Below are 13,595 nucleotides of genomic sequence, written 5' to 3'. Positions count from 1 at the left end.
GACGTGCTTGCTGACTTTGGAAGAGCTTGCCATGGGCGATATCCGCAACTCGTGCCCTATTTGTCATGCTATTTACCAGAAGCGAGTCATTGTCATGTGAAGACATTCTCTCACAGACTTATGAGTATAAATTGTCCCTTCCAAAAAAAGTCTGTGTTGCAGCATTATGAGTTTGAGCCGTCCTAAACAAGCAATGCTTGATGGCTCTTGCAGACAGTAAAGTTTGGATGTTTCAAAGTGTATCTGTTTCAGAAGTCGTCTATGATTACTCTAGAAGACAGCAACATTTACTTGCTTGGGTAACTCTTGTTTCAGAAGGCGTCCAAAAACTACGAGGCAGGCTTTCTGTTGTGAAAGCTATTTAGAAACAATATTGTGACGCACACACAAAAAAGCCCTGAGTTTACCTAAAGAGTCATAATTCACTGAAAAAAAGTGATGCCGCATTATGACTTTGAGCTGTCCCCAGATGAGCTGTGTGTGCTGATGTTAGTATACAGTGGAGTGGAGTGTTTGTGTGACTTGTGTATCAGAGTTATTCACAAGCATTTTTCCTTTCTGTCTTGATGTGTGGAAAATGTTACAAGTGACATGTGTCATGATGTGATGTCAAAACGTCAAGGACACAAAACGTCATGCATGTAACACAACCAGTACAGAAAGGTAAAACCCCTTGACTGCTGGAAGAATTTAGTTAAAATAATCAGTAACAAATCCCAACATGCAAAGTATGACAAAGAAAATGTTTCCCAGGGGAGACAATCAGCCTGCTGAAAATTCAAAGGACACTATCAAGCGGTTGTTCCCCTTGGTCTGTGTACATGTATTGAGTTGTGTCTCCAACAAAGTACTACCTGACTTGTTCCAGCGTCGCGGACGACGCTGGTATCTGCGGTCGGGAAGACTTTCCACGAATTTGCCTACAGGGCGCCGCCATGTTTTCTGTGCTCGACTGCGAGCAGACCACAGGCACATTACACCCAAAATTCTTGTAGGCATACACAGACGCAACATAGCATATACAGACAATAACACCCACAACACTTTAACTGCATATGAAAGGAATAAAAATAAATCCGCAAATCAGTCGCGCACAATACACCAGTTAGAAAAACAAGGAGTACCAAAGCGGCGTGCAGAAACTAAACTGACTCGGAGACTGAGAAGAAACATTTATCACACGATGTGGATAGCAAACATTAAAATAAAACAGATAAGTCAAGCAAAAAATAAACACAAATATCGAAAACACAATAAACAAAGGTAAAGAAAACAAAAAGAGATGCTTGCCGACAGTCAGTGTGTGTGTGCGTGGTTTGCCGTGTGCGTCAGCGGGGTGTGTGTGTGTGTGTGTGTGTGTGTGTGCGTGCGCGTGCATGCGTGCGTAGGCTACGTTCTTGCGTGTGTGCGTTCGAATGAGAAAGAAGAGAGAGAGAGGATTGAACAATGAGGTCACGTTCTCTGTCACATGAATACATATACACACACTGAAGGCTACTTCGGACACGAACACTTGCCAACAACTGTGGTTGGACATGCTTTTGAAATGTAATATTTTTTCGACATGATTTCTGGACATACGAATGCCGCTGTGTTGCCTACTGATGTTGCGAATGATGAAGGTTTTGAGTTGACTGACCTTGAGGAGGGATTGCATCAGGCGTTTATCGTCTCAAATTATATCCTTGCTACTTTTCAGGAGTCAACTATTGCCATTCATGGTAACTTGGATAGTCAATGTTTTTATTTGTTTGATTCCCATCAAAGAAACAGAAATGGTAACCATTCTTCAAATGGCGCTTGTCACGATCGGGTGACAGAGACCAAGAAAGCGTCACTCACTGGAGTGCCTGTTCTGGGTCAATGTATGATAGAAAGCGCCTGTGCGTGATATTGGACACAGCAGTTTTTGCTGACAGTGCTCCCGAGCACGGATGTTTTGAAACGCACGAGTTTCACAGTGCGGGTTTCTGCTATCATAGGGCTGACGGTTTTTTTGCTGACAGCGCGCACGGGATTTTCAGGGATTGAGTTTCTCGTGTCTTTTTCCTGCTTGGGGAGGCAGAATTGTGTATAGCTGGACTGGTTTGGTGACAAGGTAAGTCACGTGTATTTGGCTAGGTGGTCTGTCAGAGACTCAAGGACGACACTTGACACCCAGCGGCAGAAGGGGAAGGACCTAACACACAGTTACTAGAGTATGATGGTTTTTCACCGAGTATTATATTCGGCACTCTAGGGGAACTTCCACAAGTTATTCCTTTCCTCTGCCACGTATTTTGCTGAGGACAAGTCGTCAACTTTCCTTCGTCGGCGATGGCTTTCGCATAAGGATTCGACAAGGGGTTCTGGACGTTTTGGGTCACTGTTGACGAACAGAGACTGTTCCAGGGAGGAGGCGGACTTTGCTTCCATTGAGAGTACAATCATAGGCTTTTGAGGTAATAAATCATTATTTAACGCTGTTGATGAGTCTGTGTTGTGGAATGAAATACTCTCTGTTGTTCTTTCCAGGTTAGCGCATAATTTACTCTCTGTGACGCTAAAATACTAATCTGTATATGGTTTTTGCAGATAGGGAGAGAAGGACGGAAAATGGCTGTTTTGTTGTTGTAAAAAGTCAGTTTTGTGCAGGCCCACGTGCTCGATGAGATATTTAAAGATGACATGTTTTAAGGTGGTGGGTGAGGGGTAGCTGACATGTTTAGTGCACCGATGCTTTCTGTTTGCAGCCTTCCTTCGATTCGTTCGTTCGTTCGTTCGTTTCGTTCGTTCGCCTCGCTGCGTTACGTTCCTGTAACATCTGCACGGCTGACTCTGGCGGGAACTGTTGAGGCTACGCTAACCAGGAGACCGGCTAACCAGGAGACCGGCTAACCGGCGGACCGGCTAACCAGCGGACCGGCTAACCAGCGGACCGGCTAACCAGCGAACCGACTAACCAGCATACCGGCTAAGCAGCAGCAGCAGAGATAAAGCTAAGTGCACCATGTCGTACGCACCCCGTTGACCACCGTTGTCTTTTCGTATCTATGATTTCATTGGAGTAGTGACAACGTGGGGTGTGTGACACCTGCACGAACTAGAGCTTTTCGAACAGAACATTCTCATTTAACTATATTTACACGGGTTCAGCGTGTTCCTATAATTTTCTACATACTACTGGCATTTTGTCAGTGAACACTGGTTTTTTACGTGTTGAGAACGTAAAAGGAACATATTTTGAGTGAAGGCTCGAGGGAGGTGGAGAGTTTATACATAAACAGGCGTCTGAAACTTATACTTTTGTTGACTCTATTTAATTGTATGCCTGCGAGAGTGGATCGTGGTGTGGTTAGTTAATTAGTAGTAATTAACCGGTTCATAATCACCTTGAGTGATATATTGAAACGTGACACGTGGGGGCCAAGCCGGGATTTACTCAGTTAATTTCCAACTGATAAAGACCCACCAATTAAGGATAACTAAGAGCAGATAATCTCGTCAGTGCTCGACTTATTTTCTGCTTGGTGCTACCCTTTTTTGTATAGTTTTGATCATATACCACACCTTAAGCGATTCACATCTTGCAGGAAATGTAAATTGTAATTTGTGAGTTATTGTATGCGCTAACTGTGATTACTTCCCTTTCCTTTGTTTGTGAATCTTTGTTGTTGTACGTTCAGAGTTTTCCGTTGCAGAGAGCTGAGCGGGGTTAGCGGATTTGTTATTCGTTTTACTCAGTTTTCTCTACATTGTTGTTTCGCATTCTGTAACAGGTTACATTTCTACCGTCTTGTTTTACTTGGATTTTTCTCCATATTTTGACTTTGTTGGAATTTTGGGGGGGAAGGGTCCGAGGACTTCTGTCCTAATCAAGGCTGTGGGAGACACTCTGTTTCACCGCAAAAAGCAGCCGATAAAGTAGGCCACGGCTGTGGGAAACATTTTTGTTTCACCGCAAAAAGCAGCCATAAAGTAGGCTACGCGTTTTGTTCTACACCGTTTGGATTTTTCTTCTGCATTTTCCGCTTGCTGGATTTTTGTATCCATTTTATCACCGCGTGTTCTAGCTATAGCTGCGTTAGACTTACTTTTGTGATAAAGCTTTGCTAAAACTAACCATGGCTACAGGGGGATCTCCTACGAAGAGGTTAACTTTTGAGACTCCTGGTAGCGAGGAACAGACAGAGCGAGACGCACGCGTTAGAGCGCGTAGTTTGCTTAAGCGCAAGGAGTTAGAACGTAAGGAAGACATAGAGCGACAGACGAGAAAAGAAGAGCTTGACAGACAAGAACGACAGGCCGAACGTGACAGACAGGACAAGAAGGATGAACGTGACAGACAAGACAAGAAAGACGAGCTTGACAGACAAGAGCGACAGGCCGAACTTGACAGACAAGAAAGAGAGCGTGACAGACAGGAACGGAAAGAGAAAGAACAGGCTGAACTTGAGAGACAAGAGCGACAGGCCGAACGTGACAGACAGGACAAACAGGCGGAACGCGAACACCAGCTAGAACTAGCTAGGCTACAGGCCGAGAAGGGGACGCTTACTCAGGCTAGCGCGCCGACGTTTGTTGCCGACCGTACGAGACTGCCGACGTTCGACGATGACAAGGACGAGCTCGACGACTTTTTACGCCGGTTTGAGCGCATTGCATCCGACCAGAAGTGGGAAGAGGCCACGTGGGCTAGCCGCCTTAGCACCTGCTTGAAAGGACGCGCATTGCAGCTCTACAACGCTTTGGAGGACGACGAGGCGAGAGACTATCAGGCACTTAAGAAGGCGTTACTCCAGCGCTTTAACCTGACTGCTGAAGCCTACAGACGACGTCTGCGTAACAGCAAGAGACTGAGCGGCGAGCTGAGTCATCAGTTTGTGGCACGCCTTAATCTCTACCTGCGGCGCTGGGTGGAGATGGCCGGAAAGGACTGGACCGTCGACGACCTTGCCGACCTCATTGTCATGGAGCAACTGATGTCCAGCCTGCGACCTGAGGTGGTGACCTTTGTGCAGGAACACCAGCCTAAGACTACTCAGGAGGCAGCCGACTGGATCAGAGTACACGAGGACGCCCAGGCGATCTCCGGCAAATCTTCAGGCTCACGGCCAGGAAAAACGGGAAATTCGGGTTCTTCAGGACCCAAGGACGGGAAGGACGATCAGGGACACAAGGGATCGAGTTCCAGATCTGACATCCAGTGTTACTACTGCAACAAGCGGGGCCACGTGAAGAAGGACTGCCACAGGAGACAGGCTGACCAGAAGGGCGTTCACTTTGTTGGCAGTGAGGAGTTAAGGGACGTCACGAGCTCATGCACCATTCCACAACTCTGCGTTCCGTGCTCCAGGAAACATTTCCAGCCCCACTGCAACGTCTACGTTAACGGAGTGAAGGGCGAAGGTCTGCGGGACACAGGGGCAGACATGATAGTGGTTCGGGCGAGTCTGGTTCCAGCTATGGCCTACACAGGAGACAGCATCAGGGTGAGAATGGCCGAGGCATCTCACGCTTACGATTTGAACACGGCAGTGATCAAGGTCGTAACCCCGTTGTTCACGGGGACCATTGTGGCCGTCGTCATGGACGATCCTCCATGCGACCTGCTCATTGGAAACCGGGTTCAGTTTGTGGACGGCGTCACCAGGGAGGTTCCCGTTTATCGGTCTCCCGACGTCATTTCAGTGCTCACGCGGGCACAGGCGGAGCGAGAGGACAAACCTCTCAAACCCCTACCTGCTGCACGAGCTGCCCTGGGGAACGTGACCCCCGCGCTTCTCGCGAAGGCTCAGGCATCTGATCCGACATTAGCGACTCCTCGGGAGCACGCGAAGTCGGGGAAGGTGAAGCTGAGCGGGAAGCATGGGAGGTCAAGGTTCCTCAGGGACAGGAAGTTGCTCTACCGTGAGTTCAGCAACAAGGAAGGTGCATTCAAACAGGTTGTCGTGCCTCGCGAGTTTCGCGAGGGTGTCATGGCAACGGCACACGACTCGATTCTGGGAGGTCATCTTGGTACCAAGAAGACCACGGATCGTGTCTGGCGCCACTTTTACTGGCCAGGCATCTGCACGGATGTCCGACGTTTCTGTGCGTCCTGCGATAAGTGCCAGAAGGTGGTTGCCAAAGGAAGGGTGAGGAAGGTCCCCTTAGAGAAGATGCCGCTCATCGACGAACCCTTTCGTCGGGTGGCAGTGGACATCATCGGGCCCATCTTGCCTGCGTCTGAGGACGGAAACAGATACATTTTGACCATGGTGGACTACGCTACTCGATACCCAGAGGCGATCCCTCTGAAATCGATTGAAGCCACGCGAGTAGCTGAGGCTCTGGTTACTATGTGGTCCCGGCTGGGAATTCCATCAGAGGTACTCACCGACAGAGGCACGCAGTTCACGGGAGGGGTGATGGCCGAGGCAGCGTATGCAACGGTTGAACGCGAGTGTCTCGCCATTGTCTGGGGCATCCAGAAGTTCGAAGCGTACCTGTACGGACGACCTTTCTGTCTGGAGACGGACCATCAACCGCTGCAATATCTTCAGGTTGCAAGGTTGGCAAACGCCAGACTTATGCGCTGGGCGTTGATCCTCCAACCGTACCAATTCACGGTACGCGTCATTCCGGGCGCCAACAATGTTGGAGCTGACTTTCTCTCTCGGGCTGGAGAGGAGAACATGACTGTGAGCGAAACCGAGGTTTCGTCTTGAAGAGGGGAGGTGTGTCACGATCGGGTGACAGAGACCAAGAAAGCGTCACTCACTGGAGTGCCTGTTCTGGGTCAATGTATGATAGAAAGCGCCTGTGCGTGATATTGGACACAGCAGTTTTTGCTGACAGTGCTCCCGAGCACGGATGTTTTGAAACGCACGAGTTTCACAGTGCGGGTTTCTGCTATCATAGGGCTGACGGTTTTTTTGCTGACAGCGCGCACGGGATTTTCAGGGATTGAGTTTCTCGTGTCTTTTTCCTGCTTGGGGAGGCAGAATTGTGTATAGCTGGACTGGTTTTGTGACAAGGTCAGTCACGTGTATTTGGCTAGGTGGTCTGTCAGAGACTCAAGGACGACACTTGACACCCAGCGGCAGAAGGGGAAGGACCTAACACACAGTTACTAGAGTATGATGGTTTTTCACCGAGTATTATATTCGGCACTCTAGGGGAACTTCCACAAGTTATTCCTTTCCTCTGCCACGTATTTTGCTGAGGACAAGTCGTCAACTTTCCTTCGTCGGCGATGGCTTTCGCATAAGGATTCGACAAGGGGTTCTGGACGTTTTGGGTCACTGTTGACGAACAGAGACTGTTCCAGGGAGGAAGCGGACTTTGCTTCCATTGAGAGTACAATCATAGGCTTTTGAGGTAATAAATCATTATTTAACGCTGTTGATGAGTCTGTGTTGTGGAATGAAATACTCTCTGTTGTTCTTTCCAGGTTAGCGCATAATTTACTCTCTGTGACGCTAAAATACTAATCTGTATATGGTTTTTGCAGATAGGGAGAGAAGGACGGAAAATGGCTGTTTTGTTGTTGTAAAAAGTCAGTTTTGTGCAGGCCCACGTGCTCGATGAGATATTTAAAGATGACATGTTTTAAGGTGGTGGGTGAGGGGTAGCTGACATGTTTAGTGCACCGATGCTTTCTGTTTGCAGCCTTCCTTCGTTTCGTTCGTTCGTTCGTTTCGTTCGTTCGTTACGTTCCTGTAACATCTGCACGGCTGACTCTGGCGGGAGCTGTTGAAGCTACGCTAACCAGGAGACCGGCTAACCAGGAGACCGGCTAACCAGCGGACCGGCTAACCAGCGGACCGGCTAACCAGCGGACCGGCTAACCAGCGAACCGACTAACCAGCATACCGGCTAAGCAGCAGCAGCAGAGATAAAGCTAAGTGCACCATGTCGTACGCACCCCGTTGACCACCGTTGTCTTTTCGTATCTATGATTTCATTGGAGTAGTGACAACGTGGGGTGTGTGACACCTGCACGAACTAGAGCTTTTCGAACAGAACATTCTCATTTAACTATATTTACACGGGTTCAGCGTGTTCCTATAATTTTCTACATACTACTGGCATTTTGTCAGTGAACACTGGTTTTTTACGTGTTGAGAACGTAAAAGGAACATATTTTGAGTGAAGGCTCGAGGGAGGTGGAGAGTTTATACATAAACAGGCGTCTGAAACTTATACTTTTGTTGACTCTATTTAATTGTATGCCTGCGAGAGTGGATCGTGGTGTGGTTAGTTAATTAGTAGTAATTAACCGGTTCATAATCACCTTGAGTGATATATTGAAACGTGACAGCGCTGCAGTTTTGATGTCATCAAGTTAATTCCTTTGCAGAATTGATTGATTTTCTCAAAAGCCATTATCAATGTGTTTATCAATTAACACCTGTTCATTTCTGTCCAACTGCAATGCAAACTCAATGTGGAGGAAACAAGGATTCATTACAAACAAGTCATCCCTGTACATCAACAGATTTATGTACCTCAATCAATACTGCTAGTATGAGTGACAGGAATCTAAAAGAAAAAACAACCAAACGCAAATGTACTACTACTTCTACGACTCGTTTGAATGTAAAACAGAAATGTAACACTATCTGTGACAATGACGGTTCTACGACTCGTTTGAAGGACAGTATAGATCGAACCTTAACCCACAACTACGACAATTTGTGTCAGACTTTTTTTAACAGGAAAATATGCCTCTGTTCAACAGTAACCAAAACATGGAAGATGTTTTTGAAACTTTACAGAAATGTAACACTAGCCTATCTGTGACAATGTTGCTTTTGAATTGAACCCACATTTGTTGAACAGGAGAGAATGTTCCTGTTCAACAGTGCCCAAAACACTGAATCTGACGTTTTTGAATCTTTTCTGTCATCTAACTGAATCTGACGTTTTTGAATCTTTTCTGTCATCTAACCCAATTGCTCATGACTTCATCGATCTTGAACATGCCTACTTTTCAAAGAAAGACAGACAAAAGCGAAATCTGCATGTTAGCCATCTGCCTGAAATGGTCAATGCACTTTTGTAAAATTGTCACAGCTGTTATGCACTTTTGTGAAATGGTCAGTGCTGTTGTGCACTTATGCAAAACTTGGTGCTGTGCTGTTAACATTTGAACAAAATGCATTTTGTTCAAATGTTTAGTGCAACTTGCTACTATATAATCGCTGTATGCGCTTTGTGGTAATAATGCACTGTTGTGAAAAGTTTGCGCTAAATGTTGGCACTATGCATCATTGTTGGAGCACCCTCCTGTAGATGCACCATGCTGAAAAATGTACTTATGAATCAAGCATTGACTGAAATAAACAATTTATATATCCAGCACAACATGCAATTCATTAACTTTTGACCCTAACCTTTAACACTTCCCAAAATAAATCTTTGGTGGACATTGCATCGACGCTGTTCATTTTGAATGAACATTTTTCTTGTATTGACTGTCAAGGGGTCCGATCACATGCATTACATGTACATTGTGTTGCTAGTTTAGTGTTAGTTCTGATTGCAAGTTTTGAGACAGGCGTTTGAGACAGGCATTTGAGACAGGCGTTTGAGACAGGCGTTTGAGAAGTAATTAGTTTCTGTTTTTGTTTTCTTTGCTTTTCTGCAGGAAGTTTTGTTGTTCCCGCTTTTATGATCATGTATGTACATCTATGAATCGTAAGCTACTGCTTTGCCGTCAATATGCTTTGCTGATTTTATTTTTGACACTATCTTTTTTCAAGAATGAAATTATTACTGAACGATGAGTGGTTTAGGAGAATATAACAAAGAATGTCAAACAGTTTACAACTGGCCTACAGTTGTTTATATTATAATTTGAAGAGCAAAGAACCAACTTTTCATCTTGCATGGAGTTGTGTGTGTTATTGTTGTCTAACTTGTTGGCTGTGGCAGTTTTGTCCAATAATTTTGTCCATACTTCACACGACACTCTCTGTCCTGAAATAAATTATGGACAGGAAGAAAGCAGCCATTTCCTCTTCGTCTGAGGGGCCTCATGTCGGAGGTACCACTGTCCTGCCAATGGTTGCAGGACTACCTGGTGCAGTGGGTGCTGACCAGTGGCGTGCCTCGGTACAAGGTCAACCTGGGACTGCCCTTCTACGGCCATTGCCAGCAGCTGAATGATTCTGACAACACCGCCCCTGGGGCGCCCGCCTCGGGACCTGCGCCCGGCGGGCACGTCAACAAGGAGCCCGGCATCATGATGTATTCAGAGGTGCTGACTCAGTTTGTTGGGGAACTGAGATGGCGGGGTCAGTTGAGGTGTGTGTGTATGTGTGAATGTGGGTGTGTGTGTGTGTGTGTGTGTGTGTGTGTGAACGCAATGTCTATCATCCCGTCCCTCCGTCCAACGGTGTGCATAACAGGGAACCTGCTTCGTGGTTGACCTAGAGATGGCAAATCTGTATTCTGTGTGTGTGTGTGGGGGGGGGGGGGGGGAGATGGGCATTGATAAAAGCATTGAAAATGTCTGCACGAAAAGATTCAGCTTGAAAATTCTCCAATATTTGTCAGCTGTCTTCTAATGGACTCAGAATCAAATGAATTTGCAACATCCAAATCGCTCTAACTTTCACACAAGCGCTCTACCAGCAACTTTAGAAAATGTGTCCTTCAGCTGCTCTTCATTCGAATCACCTCACAAAGCCTCCCATCTAAAGACCCTGAAAGAATTCTTGCAACATGCTAAGCCTAAGCAGCTAGGCAAGCAAGGTTTTAACTAGGTTTTGGCGAAGAAACGTGGCCCACAACCAGTGTTGCAGATTTGTTTTCGATGTCCATGTGAAGCCTGTTTGACTGTGATTGTAGGTGTGCCAGCTGCTGACAGGGCGAGTGCCGGGCAGTCCGCGTCCCGAGGTCCATCGTCTGCCGGAATCCAGCGCCCCCTATATGGTGGATATGAACAACACACGCTGGACTGCCTATGACGACGAGACCAGCATCAGGGAAAAGGTCAACCAGCTCAACAAAATCATTCAAACAGAGTCCAAAAGTATCCCTGGTTCAACCCCTTTATCAGTTTTTATTGATCGTTGACTTTGACAGTGGTACCGGTAGCTATAGCAGAGACATAGATAGAATATAGTCAACCTTGGCTGGGAGATTCCTTGTGAAACCATTAAAGAAAATGTCATCTATCTTTGAAGCACTCGTACGGCTGTGTTATTTGATCTTGTCATTTGTGCCCTGCCTCTCGTGGTTATTATTCTTGACCGCCAGGCAGTGTCAGCCAGAAGCTCTGAGATGGGAGCTAGGTATGGTTTATTCATAGATTCAGTGTGTACCCCGTTGGCAAGTGTCCCATACATGGGGTAAGACTAAAAGCGGTGTCAATGGACGATTTTCGAAAATAACTCTGTCAGAATTATCAGCGGTCTGGAGGAGTAGGAGCCCCTATACCGCCAACAGGTTTTCAGTCAAACATCCAGAGCAAGCTCCACGCCTCCGGGCGGGCTGTATCCCGCGATCGGGACGAACAACCAACTCCCATGTGTATGCCGTGCAGAGCGCACAATGAGACCCTTTTCTTTTCAAAAACAGCGTTTACGAGTTCATCGTCGGAGTTCAGAATTTGTTGTGGAAAGGATCGCTGGCACGTCGGTATCACAACGTGTTTTGATCGAGGTCACGTGATTTGGGTTTGAGGTCACGTGAGTTAAGGCTCGTTGTAGACTGCTTATTGTAATATGTATGTCATGTATTCTAAATACTTTTTTGTTCAAACCAATGTCTCTGCTGAAATCATTATGATGTAATTGTTCTGACTGTGGTAGGTGTCCTACGCGATGAAGGAGAGACTGGGCGGAGTCTTCGTCTGGACCGTCGACATGGACGACTTTCGGGGCAAATGTGGGGGACGTACCTTCCCTCTCTTGCGCGCCATTCGAGGCCAGTTCTACACGGCCTCATGAAGCGCTGTTTTGTAAACTATGAGCAGAATGTCTTTGACAGTCATAATATATTCAGAGGCAGCATTGTAGTTCACATTTTGAAATGAACAGTGGTACCCCCCTTTTAAGGACCCCTTCTCCCCTTCCCCAATTCTGAGAAAATAAAGTTTCAAAAAAAGAGGTAGCCTTAAAATAGAGGCATAATTATTTAGACCAGTACAAACAAACAAAAACCTGTAAAAACAGGGTCTATTTAAGATCAGAAACCAAGCAAGGTTACTTTGTGGAACATTTTATTTTAGACAAAACCAAACATTCTTATTGTCCTGTCTTTTTTCCTAAAATGAAACTTTTTTTCTTGCCTTCCAAAAACTAAACTTCTTTGGTTTTTGATTCTAAATTTTGGACTGCTCGCAGTCTGTGTTTTTCGGATTTTAAAAAATAAAAAATTCTTGGAGGAAATCTTAGAACGGGTGTTCCGCTGTTCTGCAAACATGTGGCTATTGTGTAATGTATGCATTTACCTTTATTCAAGGACAAAAAAGTATAATTAGTATAAATGTGTTAAACTATCCAATTTTAAAGTGCCTGTAACATTTTGCATTTACAAATATATTGAATTCTACATTATTAACTGGCATATGACACTATTGTGTAATGCATTTAAATCATCTTGAATAAGTTGAATTTAAAACTGCAAGTTAAATCCATTATCCATCATCTTTTCGGGGTGGGAGGGGCAGAGTGTAGCTTAGAGAATAGATTAGGCCAAAAAATTTGTATTAACACAGGCGCATGTGCTTTTTTATTGGCTGGAAATAGCGCAAAATGTTAAGTGGAAAGTGAACTGTTCAACTGAAATGCATTTCTGAACTGTTATTTTACTTTTATTTGTAGATTATGTTCATTTTAAAAGTACATGTATGTATTTTATGTGGAAGGGATATTGGAATGACTTCCAACAATTTGAGGATGGACCTCTACATATTGAAATTAACCTTTCTCTGAAATTCATGTTTTGCAGTACAAATCCTTGTTTCTAACATGAAATTTAAGAGCACCTCATTGATGATTGTAAAAAAATAAAATTTAAACAATTTAAAATTGTGAAAGTTGTTTGCCACTTGTATTCTAACGTGGTGGGTTTTTTTTTTAAAGATACATTTATATTGCATTTCTTTCGAATGAAGGTTGTACTCTGGTGAAGTATATTGTTCTTGATTACTGTTACCCACTGATTATACAAGTCACAAGTTCACACACAGCACCTACTATTCATCTCTGTACAGCTGTGTGTGTATAGGTACATGCATGCATGTGTGTGTGCGCACGCGCGCACGTTTGTGTTGTGTGTGTGTGAAGAAAGCATTTTTTAGGTGTGGTTTTTTTTCTTTTTAAGTGCTGCTTTAGAGGCAGAAATGTAAACAGTGTCAACATTTGGGATATAAAAAGGAGCATGCTAGAAACAACAAGTCGCGTAAGGCGAAAATACAACATTTTGTCAAGTAGCTGTCGAACTCACAGAATGAAACTGAACGCAATGCAACGCAGCAAGACCGTATACTCGTAGCATCGTCAGTCCACCGCTCATGGCAAAGGCAGTGAAATTGACAAGAAGAGCGGGGTAGTAGTTGCGCCGAGAAGGATAGCACGCTTTTCTGTACCTCTCTTCGTTTTAACTTTCTGAGCGTGTTT

This window comes from Littorina saxatilis, linkage group LG14 (assembly GCF_037325665.1).
Source record: "Littorina saxatilis isolate snail1 linkage group LG14, US_GU_Lsax_2.0, whole genome shotgun sequence".
NCBI lineage: Eukaryota > Metazoa > Mollusca > Gastropoda > Littorinimorpha > Littorinidae > Littorina > Littorina saxatilis.
The sequence above is the reverse complement of the archived record's forward strand: the minus strand, read 5'-3'. Positions refer to the sequence as shown.